The following is a 13,330-nucleotide window of genomic DNA, read 5'->3' on the forward strand; positions in this document are numbered from 1 at the left end:
AGCTACTGTGGATCAAGAGAGTGATGCCCTTGTGGAGAAGACAAGGCCTGACAATCCCACCCAGCCCTGTTCTTTCTGGGTTTGGTGCTAAGGAAGTTGGCAAAGGACAAAAGCCACAATGTAAAGTTCTCCAGGACTCCAGCATGCAAAATCTGGCACTATTCATAAATTTACGTATGAGACAGAAACCTAAATGCTGAAAACTAAGCTAGTCAGAAAACCCACAGCTAAGCTTCCAATGCTACTACAGTTTTGTGGCTGCACATGTCCTGAAAGCAAAACAGCAAAAGATGTAAATCTGAAAAAGCAATGTTTTTTGGAATGTCAGCATCCAAATCCTGGATTTAAACTGAAGTTATCAAAAGCAACAAAGGAAAAAGAAGAATATATTTTGTCTTCAGTGTATTTGATTTTTAGTGATTTTTAGTGATAATCAACAAGATCTCCATATTTAAGGAAAAAAAGGCAGCCACAACAGTCAAATTTTGAGAAGTGTCTCAGTGTGTAGAACCCATGCTGCTGCCTGTGGTTTCTCCCTTGCTCTGAAGCATTTCCATGAGAACAGTGGAGAAATTCTTCACAGCAAATTTCTTCCAAGCAATATTTTGGCACAAATCCAAAATTTTAAAATTGAAGCCCAGCAGACTCCAGCAGCAATGGACCTGTAGAAAGCCCACAAAACAGTTTTGAAAGAAATTTCTTTCAATGGCAGATCAGGAAGGACATGCTAAGTGATTACGATCATGTCTCAAAGACATTTTTATTTCCTCTCTCAACCACATCATTACATTGAACATTTTGAGGTCTTTTCACATGAATATGCTCATTCACTGCCTAAGCAGGCATGTGCCACTCACCATAATTAAACAGCAGAGCCACCTCCAGCTCAGCAACTTTGCTTTAATCACATTATAGGGACACTAGGTAATAAAACCAATATACTAACAAAAGCAAATAATTATAGCTGCCTTCCTCTACCTGAAGGGACCATACAGGAAGGCAGGAGAGGGACTTTTCATAATAGTATCCACCAATAGGACAAGGAGAAATGGCTTTAAACTGAAGGAGAAGATGTTTAGACTGGATCTTAGGAAGTTCTTCAGTAGGAGAATGGTGAGAGTCTGGAACAGATTGCACAGAGAAGCTGCGGCTGTCCCCTCCCTGGAGGTGTTCCAGGCCAGGCTGGATGGGGGTTGGAGCAACATTGTCTGGGTGAGAGGCATCCCTGCCCTTGGCAGGGAGGTAGGAGTAGATGATCTCTAAAGGTCCCTTCCAACCTAAGCCACTCTATGATTCTATGATTCCTGTACCTGGATGAACACACAGGGGGATATGTGGTTACTGCTGACACCATTATTTGGATCTCTGTGGACAAGGCACTTCCTAATGTCATCCATTTCAGCACAGTCAAAGGCACAGTTACGTGCTAGGAACCAGAATGAGAAGATGGTATTGGAGCACATAAAGCACAGATTCCAAAAGGACAACCAACAAGCCCACAGCAGTGAGTTACATGACAACTGATTGGAGCAGGAGGCACCTCTGAGTTGAGGAAGATGATTGAGGAAGGCTCCAAGGCAGGCAAGAAATACTGCTCCACATACCAGAATGGCAACAGATTACCCCGGGACTTCTGAAGTTCCCTCTTAAAGGATCTTAAGCTCAAGAGTGCAACTAGAACACAAATAATAACTACCAATCACTTCAATGTATTTTGCTATCACTGAAAGTTACATTTATTACCAAAGGTCAAGAGAAAGTTAAAAAGACACTGGACCATCCTCTCTGTATGCAGATAATTTTCACACAGCACAGGGCTCTCCGACCTAGTGGATAATGGTATTACAACACACAATGCAAGGGAGCAAACTCACTTTCAGTTTGGAAATCAATCTCTTAGGAGAGTGATAATTGGCCAGGAGTACAGATTGCTAACCATATAAGATTTCCCCCTAACTCAGAGACATTCATTACACGGGAGTTCTTTCTAAAAGAGACACTTCTTTCACCTACATGTTGCAACCAATGGAGTGACCTGTCACTGCTTCATTTCTCACTGTAAAAACCACTGCAGTCATCCAAAGATCATCACTGAAGTACCAGATTGTTCAGAAGACAATTTCTTAAGTTTTTAACTAAGAAAGGACACCATAGAGAATGAAAAGACAAGGCATTATACTGCTCCAGCACACAGGTTTTTCATATCCTGCTCTGAAAAGTCCTTGTTCTCAGTCTTTCTCTCCTCCTCTTTTAGTGAAAAAAAAATTAGGCTGGATTAGCTTTTCTTCACGAGGAATCAACAAGATTTTGGGCAACAAACAGAAGAAAATAAGTAACTTATTAGGAGGTGCACATTTTGGGATATCACTGTATTTTTAGCACATGCCTCAACGTCATGAAGTTTTGCCCTCTTCTTCCCAGCCCTGTTCATAATACTCAGCTAGGTCTTAGGAAACCCAGCTCAGGAGTACTCATTACCAGTGGTTCAAAGAAGAATGAGAGGCTCACCTACTAACATCAAAATATTTAAGCACAACAATGAAAAAGGAAAGGGAGGCTAAAAACATCACCTTTTTTCTCTAAGAGAGAAATAAGCAATGGCATGAAGACAATATACAATTGCCCACTGCTCCAGGAGCAAATGCAGCAGAAGTCTGAAAAATAGTCCAGTTATAAAAGCCCAATGGTGAAAACCAGTTAAATATCCAGCACTTCCACACCCCATCAAATAACAAACGACCTTACAGTACTGCATCAAGAAAAAGAAGATAAAAACATCTACTTCTGCCTAGCTCCCACAGTGCTCCAGTGTACCTGAAAGATTCTCATCTTTTCATTTGCTCCTTAAAACACATCAAAAGCTCACCCCACACCCACTGCACCTCTGATCTTTTCCTGTAAAAAGTCTGGCCTCCAAAACCCACGCTCTCAACTAAAACATCAAATTAAAATTCCTACTTCAAGTAGGATTAGATGTCCCTTCCAACCAAAATTTATCTGCTGTGTTCAAATTGTTCCAGGTGAACCTAAATTTAAAGATGAGCGCTTCCTCCCCATACCTAAAAATGATAAGCATTCAAAGAGAGCAGCACTTGTGTGCTGAACCGAGTCTTGCCCCATCATTAATGCTAGAATAAACCCTTCAACATGATCCTGGCAGCCACAGTGCATCAGAGAACTGAATTTTATAATACATGATAAAACAGGACTGCAGAAAACATCTGGGTTTGTTGGGCATTTGGACAAGGTTCAAGACAAAATAATTTTTAAATTAATTTTTCAAGTGGCAGAAAGTTGACTATGCCTCTTTTAAGTTATTTTTCAAGGGCAAGTATGCAGATGTAGGCTGTGGAAGTGAAACAAAATCCTGACATCAATCTATCCCTCCCCTCTCTCTCTCAATGCAAACACACCAGAATATTCTCAAACTGTAGCTGAGCCCTGTGTGACTTTGTACAGCATTTCACAGAAATAGTTATAAAGACACTGTAATTCAAGAGAGCTCCAAGAAGTAACCTTCATTCACTTATGAACAACAGAGAGCAAAAAAAGAGTATTCTTTTCTGGACACAGAACATTCAGCCCTCCATCCTACAGACTAACAGGCTGGTCAGCATCTCTGGTAACTTGATATGGAGCTACTGGGAAATTATTTCAGTCGACCAGGACCCTGAAGTGTTTGAGGTGCCCCACTTTCCTTACCAAAGGCAGCATTGAGAGGAATACCACAGAAGGCAGCCAACAAGCAGATGTTCTAAGGATCCCCACCACCACAACCCTCAGCTTAATGCAACAAAACAGACCTGAACTGTCACAGAACACAACATGAGTGCTTACTAATAATGATATCCCTTCTTTTTTTTTCCTAAACAATTTAAATAAGCTTATTCTTGCATGTGGCACTATTAGATCTTCATTTGAAATGCCCATCCTTACTCAGGCTGCAAATTCAACTTCATTCCTCAAAGAATGAGGGAAAAGTGGATGGACAGGAAAGAGGAGAGTTTTTATCTTTCAAATTTATTCTGCTTGTGCAAAAGAAAGCTAAACCCTCACCTTGATATGTTTACTCAATCTGAGCTACGTCAGAGAGACATCAACTATGCTGATCTTCTTTTATAAAGAAAGATCACAAATTAAAGCAGAGCTAGACTATAAACATTTTTCCACATACATTATTTGCAATACACATCTCCTCTCCTTCCATTTATTTTTAAAAATACCAACACCCACAAACAAAGAAAACAAACCAAAAAAACCAAGCATTCAGATCACCTTGTGTAAAGTACATATATACACACACATGTGCTTCACTGCAACAAAGAGCTTGTAGCTTCACCGTGGTGTAATTAATCAGCAGGCTATTCCAATTCACACCAAGAAACTGTACAAGAAATTAGGAAAAAAATCTTTTAAAAAATAATACTAGCTACTAGCATAGCATATGCAGATTCCTGTCTCCCTATGTGCAGGGACAACATAGTGAAATTGCAAGCGATTTTAAACACAGAGCAAGGAAGCTTCCCCACCACCACCACTAAATCAACACTGCTAAGAACATGGTTATCATCCTGGCAAGAAACTGAAAGCAAAATATTTCTGATCCCAGAAGCTGTTACAGTCAAAGTAAAGGCTGCTCCTACCCTGCCTTTACACTGATAATGAAAAGCTTGGAGAGATACTCCCTGGTTACTTCCTGACCTACTCAAAACCTAAATTAAATATTCTTCACCAGCTTATCGTCACCGCTCAGAACTGTGAAAAAAGATGCTTTACCAAACCTAATTAACAAATTAGCATCCTCTTAGATCACATCCACAGAGACTTCGTTTTTACATTTCTACTGCAGCTCACTGCTCAACTGTTACGGACTCAAGCATTAGCATTTACTTTGTGATGCAATTCCAAAACTCTTTCTGTGTCTATTTCATGTGACCGATTATAAAAAAAATTTACTTCTGCCTGTTCAGAGACGCATCCGTTCTTCTGCAAGTGTCAAAAAACTCCTAAGTAAGCCAAATTTCACTCCCCTTCAACCCATTTGTGACAGGAAGCCAGTGATGACATGAGAACTGCCAGCTCTGACCATATCATTCCCAGTCTCATCATATTTATGGTATCCCAACTCCACACATTTTGCCATGTGGAGTTTCCAAAAATGTTGTAGCCCTCAGTGCTCCGGGAAAAATTTGACAAGTGCATGCTCAAATCTTAAAACATAAAAATGGAAATCAATTTATTTTGTGATTTTAATACTTTAAAAGCCACAACTTGAGCCAGCCTCACAACTGAATCTGTACACAACATTTCAACTCTCAGGTTATCAACCCTAAGCACAGGAAAAGGCTCAACTTTTGCATTAAGAAATACACTCATTACCTGCTTTTTCTGTCCTACTACCACAGCATACATTCTGTACTCCCTGCACTCAGGCAAATACAAAACAAGGCCTTGATTTTGTTCCTGGCTCTCACATTAAGACCTCCATAAAGCCCCATTAGAAGTAGGGAAGTCTTGCCAAGAATACAACTGCAGAGACAAGTTCTAAGACCATCAATGGCACTCAGTGAGGTGGTGAATCTTAGTGCTGATGCAGTAGATAGCAGTTCTGTAACCATCAGCCTGCAGGAAAAGCACTCCTCTCCTGTTCAAAGCTTGAGCACTAAAGACCACCATCTCCTGTTCAACAGGAATTCAAAAATGCACACAGGAAAACCCAAAGTCCTGGGAGTTTCTTTCACTGTCAGAACAGTAAGGTCCTGGTTCAACAAGACAACTTTGACAGATATACAGGCTTTCAGAATTAAACCTGAAGGAGATGGGAATTCCAGCTCACGGTTCCCATTACTCCTTTGGCTGTCCTCAGACAACTCTTCTGTTCCTTTTTTTTGTTAAACATAAGATAATTTCTGAGCTTGCTGAAGTAATTTCATGCAACATTTGACTCCTGCTCTTCACAGTTTGGGTCCAGGAACTGCTTTATCTGTGGCTGCCACTGAAACCTCCACATCATCCAGCCAAAGCACAACAAACAAATCAAACAACAAACAAAAAAACAAAACAAAACAAAAAAAAATCCCACACACAAACTTCCACTGGTACAGTCCACCTGCTATGACAATTCAAAGGTCAATACTCCATGCAAGTCTAACAAACTTCAGACAAAAGCTGAGGCTGATTTTTACTCAGTACACTTCTATCTGATTAACATTCTTAACAATCTTTACCCTGCTTAAGGAGTTCTCAACAGCCTTTCTCCCTTCTGGGATCATTCACCATCCAAGCACCTGAAAACTCTTCTAAAATTTTTTACCTAGCCAAGTGGATATTTTGTCATCTTTTTAATGGAAAGCACATGCATGCACTCTGCATGCAAGAATTTTTATTTTTACCTCCTACCTTCTGGACACCCTGAGTATTTTTATAGCCCTGCAATTTCTACTCCTTTCATTTCAAGCTCTACAAAAAAGGATATACTTATGGAGCAAAGTAATCAAACACAAACTTTATGAAACCTCTGATGTACAAAACCCCTCTTTCTATTACACCTGTAATCTGTGAGTTAAGATTCTGGTTCTCGGCAAAGGTTAGAGGCAGCAAGCAACACTACTTAGCCCCCTGGCATTCAAGTACAGTGCACTTTCTGAAGCAGCAGCCCAGCTACTAGTTCAAACGAATCAAACAACATTGCTTTGAATTATACTGAGATTTTTACCATGTCTTCATTTGAAAATAATAAATCATGTGTTAATTTAAGAACAAACACAAACCACAATTCACTTGCACCCACACTCCACCTGGAAGAATGATGTTGAGAAAAGCAACAGCAAGACAATCCAGGTAGAGCTACTCTCTAATACTAATGCATGGCCATTTGTCTGACCAAACCACCAGTGAAATAAAAAGCCAGATTATCATTTCTCTTAAGAGCTCCTGATACACATTCTCACTGAAGTCACACTTTCTTCCAAAAATGAAAGACCCTAAAAAATATCTAAAGAACACACTGGAATATCTTCCATTTCTTTCTTGCCATGTGTCTACCACACACCAGTACCAGTGATGCTCTGAAGGTTTTGCTTTTTCTCCACTTCCTTATTTGACACAGCTGCTTTAAGTTAAGCACTGATTTTGTTAACTTCCCTCCTATTCTGAAACACTTCCTAGAAAGTCCCCAAGGCACATCCCAAACCAAAACCAAGATGGCCAATAGAAAGACAAGTAATGATTCAAGAGGGGGTTAACTTATTTCACCAACTAGAAAGCTCAAAGAAAAAGCTGCTGGACAAAAAGTAGGCAAAAGCCAACTACAAAATGCCTGATTTCTCCAAGACAGGTGTCTCAGAATAGGGACTGAGCAGCTTAAGTTACATACCTGATGGATATCCACCCAAGCTGAAAAAGTACAACTCTCACGTACTTTCAGTGTAAAAATTTCTCTTCAGCAAGAGAGAAATGGATGAGATAAGCCATCTGAGGAATGCACTTCTTCCATGTGCTTTCAAACTTATTATTGACTGTACACTACATCAGGCAACTTGCTCAAAGCTTTTTTTTTTTTACTGTAGGAAAATTCGTAACATGAAATAACAGTATTTGTGAAGGTACCTAAGAACTAAACCTTATTTTAATGCATATCTGACTGTTACTCAGATGTATCCATCTTGTCTTTCTCCTATATTTCTTGATGTTTACCCAAATTATGAAGTTACATGCCTTCATATCATTCACCATCCTTTACTGTCCATTTCTTCTACTCAGTTCACTCTTTCATAGCATAACATTATTCTATCACTTCCAAACTGTTAGAAGATATTTTTTTAGCATGTGCTATAGCAAGTTCTGCAAATCTGTTCCCATTCTGCAGAATGGCAGAAGCATTCAAAGTCATATGCTTAAGATAGGCAGAAATCCATCACCAGATATTGATGAAACACCAGAGCCAGCAAAGCACTCAAAATAATTTTCCCTGAAAAGTGAAAGATCCCAAAAGATGACATGTAACTCTTACTGGAATAATCCAGCTCCAAAGAAACAAACAATTATTTACTCAAATCTCAGTACAGACAGTTCTACTTCCACACTGTTTTGATCAACAGGTGTGAAGAAAAAAAAGAAAAAAAACCACTCACACACCATCAAAGAAGCCAAACAGATTCCCTCCTACTATTCAAAATTCCAAAAACATCAGCCCAGTGGTCAATAATTATGTCATTTGAACATTCCCACACAGAACAGAAATCAGAAAATTTTGTCCCAGTGCTGTTAATGGGAAAAAAACAAAAGATGCATGTCATCTTCACTCACAAAAGGCTTACGGGAAAGGGAAAAAAATACATTCTGCACATTTAGAGCAAAGCAAACAGAAAAGGAACAAGACCTATTCTGCCTTCTTTGCAGCTACTGGACAAGAATGCACTTTGCACCTGTTGTGAAAACCCTGGTACTGGCCAGGAGCTTCTAGCAGGTGTAAGCTGTCACCAAACAGTGACACCAGCACCTGAGACATAAGTCATGGCCTTTACACCAGGCTGCTGCTATATAATCCTCATGGCAGTCATTAAGTCATTTTGCAGTAGTTTCTAGAGAGAGATTTAAAAAAAAAAAAAAATGCCCAGTGTCTGAAATCCTATTTCAGTTGAGTACCAATCTTTGGTACCTTCTGACCAACCCTGGTGAAAAACAAAGTATGGTGAGCTGGGCCAGGGGCATGGGGAATAACCAGCACTCCCCAATACCCTTCAGCTACCTTAAAGACCAAGCAAAGAAAGCAGAGTTATATATTTAACCCTCACAGCTACAGATTTAAATGCTTTATAGGCAGGTATATTACAACTGAATTAGCTAAAGATTGCTCCCCCTTTGTGATTAATACAAAATTCCTTTTGATTACAGGTGAGTATCAAATCAGAGGGTTTAAACAAGCCACTTTAAGTCAGAAAACGCCACACAACTCTATCTCAACAGTTTTACACAGAATTTCCTATTCCTCCTTCACCTGTTAAGCTCTGACAAAGTATTGCCATAAAGATGGAGCAAGATACACAACTCTGCTACAGATCATTGAAATTTGCTTAAGTAATCATCCCCATCATCTGACAAGTGACCCAAACACAAAGAGTCTCTGAAAACTGTGTTACCTTTCACTGTCAAAAATGTAAAGTGCTGTGCCCACTCACCTGTAATACCACAGAAGAACAGGGGATGCAACCCTCAAGCAAAAGTTTGCACTGCTGCATCACAAAATGCATGTAGTACTCCATAAGAAGATAACAGGGGCTATACAGAAGCAAAACTGTTTATTACAAAATGGAAACTGTAAACCAAATTACGAAGTTAAAGAAGTGAGCTGCTTCACCAGACCTGAGAATGTGATGTCAGAGCATCTCAGTCCCCTCAGCACTGAAGGGTGTGTAAAGGCTTACAGCTCTAACTGAAGCTGTAGGTCCCTCAGGACTTGTAAGTCACCACAAAAGTATTTTTAAAAACAATGAGCATTGCCAATAACTCAAAGAAACTAATGGTGTAAGTATTTGTCACAATCTGGACTTTTGCAACTAGCAACATCACTACCAACAAAGATTCGTGGAGGAAACAATGAAATTAAAGCCTTCAGTATTAAAGCCATGAATAAATAATTTGTTTTCTGCCCCTACACACATACCCAAAAATTGCAGTATGGGTCAACAAAAGATTTCCCATTTTAAGATGCAAGTTTCACTCCAATAACATATCTCATAAGAACAGAGTTCCACAGCTCTAATTATCAACAAGGCAAGCACTAGGGGGTAAATTGTGAGCAAGATGCATGGTTTCTCACAGAATACCACATCCGCCCTCTCCAAAAATCTGTTTATTTTGGACAAATGATACAAGACTTCCTCAGAGCAGGAAGTCCTGCAAGCCAAAGGCCACTGCTGAAACAGTATTTTCACAATTTTGCAATAAGGTGACAACCATCTGAGAGGGAACTACTGCCTTCTCCTTACATTCTTCAACTTAGTACATTCTTCAGAAACCCAACACTACAGAACAGTTAACGTCAACATTTGGGAAGTGAAACACCATGTTCCAACACCAAAGTTTCCAAACAATCTCATGACAAGTCCTGAGCATTTCAAAGGGTAAGCAAAACATCTGTCCACACTCACCCCATACTCTGCACATGAAACATCCTGCAAGTTCTCTGTAGTCTAGAAAACCCAACTGAACTCTTGCAGAAAACTACAACACAGTTAAAGCAAGACTGGCACATGTGAAACGTTGCTGAATTCCTCTAACAGCAGTTTTGTATCAGTACCTGAAGGCCTGCTTGCCTTGGATACTTCTGGCAGCTTAACTTCAGTAAACCAGAGCTTTAAATGCCAAGGTTTTCATACTCGCCCAGATAGTCATTAGCATACCTTCACATGGAGCCTTCTGAACTACTACTGTTATTTCCAGGTTGAAAATATCAAGAATTATAAGAATTTTGTTATTTAGCATCTTTCTATTATCGTTTGAAAGAGAGTTCCTTTCCCACAGTACTGATACTATGTATAAGAACTATGAAGTAGTTGAAATTTATGAATTGAACTGCAAGTAAACAACTGATTGGAAATACCCTTACTTAAGCCTAGATACAGAAATGTTGTAATACCTTTTTAAATGCAGAAATACTGAAAAAACACAGCAGAATTGTGTTTAACTTGCTTCTATTTGAATCAAATAGATAAAAAGCTGGCTATGAGCTAAAATATAATTGTAACCATATAACCAAACATTTACATTCCAAGACTAGCAGCCTAAAACTGACCAGAAATCAAAAAAAAAAAAACAAATTTGTTCAGTTCCAAGCAAACACATACCAAACTGAGGAATGACATTCACTGATTTCTAGTCTGCCACCACTGATATCTAAAGCATTATTCTAGTCAAAATACATTGCTATCAATAGTGTTGAGTATTCCAAAGCTGGCTCCAATTGAGCTCAACAGACCCACACAACATAGTGAGGAAGACACTCACTTGTAATCCAAATATGCAGCCAAAGTTAGATTATGAGCACTTTTCTGACCAGGACCATGGAGCAAAGGCACCATGCCACATGAACATGGAAGCATGTTTCCAGAACCCAATGCAGCCTACTTCCTAAACATGCCTGCTATAACCTAAAAGCATACAGAAGGATTTGGGTGGTGTACTGCAACCAACCAATTTACACAGCAGTTTCACATCTGCAAATGCTGCACCAACACCACACAGGACTGGCAAACACTGCACAAAAGCCTGTCCATGGCTGGCTGTCCACGCCTGTTTATGTAGCCTACTTCAAGATAACCACGAGTTGGCACCCAAACATGCCAAGGATGCTATCTAGCTAGCCCTCTGCAGAACGAGTCTGGATCCATAGGAGTCTGTAAGCTCAGGCACATCATATACCTATATAGCTGTAAATGGGCACAGCCACCAGGTAGCAACACAGTTCCTATGCAATTTATTATTTGGATTAACATTTCTATCTGCCACAACACACAAAAATCACCTTTCTTGACAGGAAACCCATTACTTGTTTTCCATTGTAACATTCCATGGTCCGATATACAGACATGCATGTATCATGTCACAAACCTACGGTGCCAAGTAACCAAAATTCAGACGTTGAAATAAGGCCTGGACTTGCAGGTCTGCACTGGAATCGTGGGAGTTACTCTGGTCGGCCAAGAAATTTCAGTTCGATTATCCATTGAACTCCAGCACGGAACACGTACATCTAGTCCTAGCCACACGATTTCTTCCACAAGTCTCTCGCTATGCAGGTAGGAATCGTGGCGCTGATCTTTCAAGGTGAACACCACGCACGGTCTCAGTGCTGACCGGCTTCTGTGCAAACCTCTTCGTCCCTGCAGCCCCCTCCCAGCACACACCCGCAGCAGGTGACAAGCAGCAGATACCGCAGCACCTCCGCACAGCCCCCCGCACCCTGCTTCTGGAGCGAACGCCCCCTGACCCCCGGAGAGAAACCCGCCGGGGACTTAACTTGAATGACCCGGGGTCGGGACTGCCGCAAAAATAACTAACTATGTTCTGCATTAAAAAAAGTAAACCAAAACAAAACAAAAAAAACGGAATTGCGGGGAAAGGGCGACCGGCCTGTCTGCCTCCAGCTGGGGTCCCCTCAAGGGCCAGGGCCGGCGAGAAGCCTGCCCCTCCTGGCCACAACAAAGGCCGCCGGAGCGGCCCAGCGGCACCGCAGCGCCCACGGTGCTCGGCCGTCCCCTCCCGGCTTTGCTCGCCCCTTCCCCCTGGCCGCGGAGGCCACGCCAGGCTGGGGCCCCGGCACAGTCCCTCTCAGCTCGGTGGGACTGCGTCTCTCGCCCCACAGGCAGCCCCACCACGGGGGCCGCGGCCAGGCAGAGGCCGCTGAAATAAAACTGAAAAACAAAGGGGGGGGGGGGCTGCCCGCGCAGTGACAATGATCCGCCACCGAGGCACCTGCGCCGCCGCCCCCTTCTCCAGCCCGGCAGCGGAGGGAGGCGGCCGTCCGCACCACATCCCCGGGGAGCGGGGCGGCCGTCACGGCCTGTGGCCGGGCCGAGCCAAGCGGAGCCGGCACCCTAGCAGGGACAGGGGCCGCAGCCCGCCGCACCGGGCCCGCGGAGCGACGGCGGGTCTCCCCGCGGCGCAGCCGGGCCCGGAGGCGGTGCAACAAAGCGCGGGGGCCGGGGGAGCGGCGGGCAGGGCCGCCAGGCACTCACCGGCAGGCGAGGGGGGTGTCCACCGGTGCCGCTGTGCCCGGCCCGGCCTGGCCCGCCGGGCCGGGGAGGGGGCAGCGGGCGGTCTCTCGTCTCCTCTCCTCTCTCCGCTCCTTTCCGTGGGCACGGCTCAGTGGGGACGGGGCGGGGGGAGTTACGCGACGGAGTGGTCGCGGCCGGGCGGTGCGGGCCGGGCCGGGAGGGCGGCTCCCCCGCTGCGGCCCGGGCTGGCTCCGGCGGGAGGCGCCGCCGCTGCAGCGTCCAGGCGCTGGGGTCGTTCTGGCCCCATCAAGGCCGGGCCGGGCCGAGGGGTCCGCGCGAGGCGGGCGTGAGGCAGCGGGGCCGCTCCCCGCGGCTGCTGGTGGCCATCTTAGCCCTCCGCGGCGCCGTGTGCCCCCTCCCCGCCCGGCTGCCAGCGCTGCCTCCTCCCTCCGCCCCTCCTCCCCTCCTCCTCCTCCTCCTCCCGGCTGGCTCCCGTCGCTCCCGGGGCCCGGCGAGGCCGCCTGAGGAGAAGCGGTCCGTAATGGCGGGCAGCCCCTCAAGCTACAGCCCGCCGCCCTTTCCCCTCAGCGGGAAAGCAGCGCGCCGAGGGGCTG

At 43.6% G+C, this 13,330-nt stretch overlaps 1 protein-coding gene across 5 annotated transcripts in view; it reads right to left on the reverse strand.

Moving 5' to 3' along the window:
- The window catches only part of WDFY3 (WD repeat and FYVE domain containing 3), a 153,518-nt gene extending 140,563 nt beyond the window's left edge, over positions 1-12,955 (reverse strand). For all 5 annotated transcript variants that reach the window (XM_030450431.1, XM_030450427.1, XM_030450428.1 and 2 more), the window contains exon 1: positions 12,738-12,955. The gene's annotated coding sequence lies outside the window, so the exon portion shown is untranslated. The remainder of the gene's footprint in view (positions 1-12,737) is intronic.
- Between the last annotated feature and the right edge of the window lie 375 nt (positions 12,956-13,330).

This window comes from Calypte anna, chromosome 4B (genome assembly GCF_003957555.1).
Source record: "Calypte anna isolate BGI_N300 chromosome 4B, bCalAnn1_v1.p, whole genome shotgun sequence".
NCBI classification, from domain to species: Eukaryota; Metazoa; Chordata; class Aves; order Apodiformes; family Trochilidae; genus Calypte; species Calypte anna.